The sequence below is a fragment of the Mus caroli genome, chromosome 6 (assembly GCF_900094665.2).
Source record: "Mus caroli chromosome 6, CAROLI_EIJ_v1.1, whole genome shotgun sequence".
In the NCBI taxonomy this organism is placed as follows: Eukaryota; Metazoa; Chordata; class Mammalia; order Rodentia; family Muridae; genus Mus; species Mus caroli.
Window position 1 is genome coordinate 88,397,192 of NC_034575.1, and position 5,034 is coordinate 88,402,225.

Here is a 5,034-nt window from a genome sequence, read left to right on the forward strand (position 1 = left end):
GCCTCAAACTCACAGAGATCTGCTTGCCTTTGCCTCTCAAGTGCCAGGATTAAAGACGAGCATCACTGCTACCACCACCAGATGCTGTTTCTTAATGCTTTAAAAGTCACTTGCTGTACAGACCTCTAGATTCAAGCATGTGTGCATTCATTCTTGTTTGTTGAGAACTAGACATAATAACTATAATTATCACATGTTGAAGAATGCCCCAAATACTTTCTTAAGCTCTCAGCACAGAGCTTACTGTTTGTAATAAACACCCCAAATGCTGAAGGTCTGGTCATCATCCACCAATGCTATTGGGATGTGGTAGAAACTTGGGGGTGGGCAGGTGGCTTGTGAGAAGCAGTGAGGTCACTGGAACAGGGGACACTGGGACTCTAGCCTCATTCTGTCTCTCTTTGCTTCCCAGACACCATGAGGCACACAGACCTTCACCATGTGTTTCTGCCATGATCAATTGTGGTATTGCTGACTCAAAACAGCAGGCTCAAGCAATGACAGACAGAAATGTCAACCACAGGCTAAAATAAATATTTCCTCATTATATAACAAGTTGTTTATTTCAGGCATTCTGTCACAATGATAGAATGCTGACTAGCACCCATGCTGTGAAGCTCAGGAGCTCCTGTAAACTCAATGGCCTCTTCTAGCCTCTGAGAGCATCTGTACTATTCACATGCACCCCCCCTCCAACACACACACTACAAAGAAAAGATACCCTGAGATAGAATCAGTCAGCATGCACAAAATATAGATGATTCACTGAATTTTACTTTATTTAACGAAATCCATAGACAAATTANCAATGCTTACTGCTTTGGAGTTTAATCATTTATCACCTGAGGTTATCATATAATCTCCATCATTCTCAAGATGGGATTTTCTTTGCCACTGTCATCACTGTGGTCAAAAAATCCATCAGGGGAGAAGCAGAGGGGTGTGCCCTGCTCTGATTCTGGATTTGGAGAACCATAAGCTAGAAAGCTAGCCTGTGTGTGCCTTGGCTTCTCCCTGTACCTCAGGTCCAGAGTTACTGAGGTTCTGAGCCTCAGTAACTCTGAGGAACTCTCTGGTCTTGGCAAAGCACAATGAAGGTCCCTTCTCTACCAGTTAACATTTTGGATGCAGTTCTCTCATTATTATGCTTGTTCTTGACTTGAAGCAAGAGGCTTCCAATAGTCACCATGGGTCATAGGCACATGTTCAAAGGAGGAGATGGGAGCAAGAAGCATGCAGGCGGCAGGGTTAAGACCCAGTGATCCCCGATGCTTCGGCTCCCCAGAGCCCTATTTCTTTCCATACTTCCTGTAGAGTGTGTACTGTCCAAAGCATTTTACGGCCAACTCTAAGGACTTTATGTACAGATGTCAGCCTGTGAGGTTGGAACCTCTTCCTGCTCTGAACTGTTGTGTCCCACACTTGGCCTCAATATTAAAAACAAGGCATTTATAAAATACTTTGCATGGCATCAGCTTCTTAAGACTAAAAGAGTCAGGAAGAAAAGAAAGGAGAGGGCTTCTCTGGTGAAGTCTGCTGTTACAAAAAAAAAAAAAAAAAAAAAACAAAAAAAAACCCGTGGTTTGGAGGCATTCGTGTCTTGGGAAAGGCTGAGCGTTCTCAAAACACTCAGAGGCTGCTGGGAAGTCACCTTCCACCCCAGCTCTTGAAGGTAGCCAGCTTGTGTTCACAGCTGTGTAGTGACCCTGCAGTGAGGAGAAGAGAAGCTTCACGTATGTATGACAGCTCTGAGGAGCCTTGCTGCTCTGAGTGATCTCAAACAGTCCCATAAGGAGTGGCCTAGGGGCAGGGATAGGAGCCTTTCATTTTTCTAGAGTCTTTTGGCAGGTACAGTGAAACTTTCAGTTAGGTTGGCTGGAACATTTCTCTGGGGACGGAGACCCTCTTGCAAACACCCATTCTTTGAACTGGCTGGAGGTGTGACTACGGAAGCAGCGGGAAACAGACCCAGGCAGTGGTCAAGCAACCATAGAAGGAAGCACCCTTCTTTAGCATGAGGTTGGAGGTTCTCAAGATAAGGGAGGAAGCTAGGAGTCACAGACTCAATTCAAAGGGAACCTAGGGAGGAGAGGACTTCCAAGGAGACCCACACAATGAGGAAGCAAGACTGGTTAGTNAGGAGTCAAGGCTCCAGACAGGTGTGGTTTCTTAAGTGGGCTCATAGCTCTTCCATGGGTTATTTATTTATTTTTTAATAACTCAGATGATCAGATAAAGCCAATTCTACATTTGGATAAAGATATGAAAATGCAGAGCAGCCCCCAGTGAGACTGGTGATTAATCTGACTTACTGTTTTGTCCTATCTGTTACCTTAGAATAACGTCCACTGTGGGGACTCAATAATTGTCTGATCAGTGAATATGCCACCTAAGGAGCTCAACTCTGACATTTCCTTCCATAGCCTCTGCCATTCTATGGAGGGGGAAGTCTTCCTTCACCTTTCAAGAGGAGCCTATGGGTGACTTACAAACTCAATGCAATTTTTGTAATCTTTTGCATGGTCACTTCAATTGTTTAATTAGTTCTTTTAAACCCTGGATTCACTGAGCACTTGACTGTAAATTCAACNGTGAGTACTGTGAGTGAGCACCTCCTTGATNCTTATTTTCAGGTAACAAGATCTGTATTCCACTTGATAAAAGAGGTAAAAAGATTCTAGATGGCGGGACAAATGGACAGCCTTACTGTCTACAGAACTTTGGGTGGCAGCATTTTCCAGAACAACATTTGTTCTTTCTAGATCATTTTGTTATTGGGTAGAAAGCATCATTATTACACCCCCCCCACACACACACTGTGCATGTTTCTGCCATTGGGGCTTTATTAAACCATGTGTAGCACGCAGCTCATTTCTAATTCAGTACAGAGTCCTATTTCCCACTAAGTGCGCCCTGATTCTGTCCTTGCTTGCTTAGGCACATTTTCCAATAAACAATGACACTGTAATTAGCACTAGACCCATGAAGGAAGGATGTTAAAATATGATAATTTATTCCATTTGCTAATATAAATTTATTTCTCAGTAACATTTTCCCAATCCATATGGATTTGATTATTCTTAAATCTTCACTTCTTTAATGATGGTTCTTTCATTATATTATAAATCATCTGATTATAATTCAGGGCCATGAACTCTTGATTTTTGCTTTCTGCGTTTGCAGTTGATAGCACTTGAAACACCAATGACTTCATTATGGAGTCCAAGGCACTATTATTCCTTTAAATTGGAAAACGCTGTTGTCTAGCTAGACTTCCTACATACCAATAACAGATTGAAAAAGAAATTGGGAGAATAATACTATTCACAATAAACACACACACACACACACACAGGCACACATGCACAAAATAAAAGAAAAAACCCAATCAACTGCCCTACCAAACAAATACAAACAGAAGTCCAACTTATTTCTAATTCAGCATAGAGTCCTATTATTAAGTGTGCCCTGATTCTGTCTTTGCTTGCTTAAGCACATTTTCTAATAAACAAAGACACTGTAACTAGAACTAGGCTCTTCACCTTCACCCCCCACTCCAAAGGAATAAACTTAACCAAGGAAAAGTAAGACATGTACAATGAAAAATTTAAGACACTGAAGAAAGAAATTAAAGAGGAGACCAGAAGATGGAAAGACTTCCCATGTTCATGGACAGGAAGGGTGTAGGAGCAGTGAGTCAGCACATTCTGACTAGTGATCTGCAGTGGCCCAGGCATGCACAGCCGTCACTTCCGCATTTGCTAACCTCTGAACCTGCCTGACTCCCAGAGGCAATGATGATAGAGCATGTGACCAGGGCAGCCCATCAACTGGTGCTAATCATGCAGAATGAGCAATCATGAACCAACAGGGCGTGAGCAGAGAATATAAAGGCTCTCCCCAATTCTGTAATAGACTAATCTATTTTTGCTTCCTTGTTGTTGATTCTACTGCGCCTTGTTACTCCCTACCCCCAAGGATCTTCCCAAGGGGCTGACGGCTAGGGCAACAGAAGGGTTAATACTGTAATTATGACCATCCTTTCAAAAGCAATCTATAGACTGCTGGACAGGAAATTACTTGTATTGTTTATTTTCTAACATAGTTTCTACTATTGTTATTTTCAAGTTTCTGTGTGTAGCAATCTTATTACTTACTGCTTTACCCCTCTTGGTTACTGGAACTGTAAGTTTGTTTTGTTTTGTTTTGTTTTACAGACATAGGAAGAATAGTCTAAAAAATTGCATGGAGCCATCATAAGCAAAGGCAGTCCCAAAGACAAAGAAAAAGTTATAGTATGTGATATCATCATAACTGGTTTCAGATTATACCACAAAGCCATAGTTACAAAAACAGCATGGTACCAGTACAGAAACAGACATGCTCAATTGCAGAGGGTTGAGGATGCAGTTATAACTTCATGCAACTACAGTTACCTGATTTTTGAGAAAGGCACACAAAAGTTCATACTGGGAAAAATTGCATCTTTAAAAATTAGTGCAGCAGAAACTGGATTTTAACATACAGATAGATGAAGCTAGATCCTTATCAAACAACTCTAAATAGACCAGGGATGTGGGGAATTGCAGGCTTGTCTTCAGTTGAGCTGAGGTCTGAACCCTGAAGTCATAATTCAACTATATGACATGGCAGGCATTCCCTCATGCTCCTGGAACTCTGGCCCCTGCCTAAGTTACCGCCCGNCCCCCCACAGCCCCCACAAGAGAAGCATGGTCAGTAGTCACATAGGCAATGGCCCAAGCTTCTGACCTTCAGGCTAAACTCCTCCCCAGTTACCTAGCAACAGTAAAGGCCTACAAAAAGGGCTGTTCAGCCCCACCTTGCTCTCTTACTCTCTTACCTCTTACACTCTTACTTGTCTCCTTCTTATCCCTCACTCTCACCCCCTCTCTCCTCTCTGTCTTCTCCCCTCTCTCCTTTCTCTTTGTGTTCTCCTCTCCTCTATTCCTTTTACTCTCTTTCTCTCCAGCCTCTCCTCTCCTCTCCTCTCCTCTCCTCTCCTCTCCTCTCCTC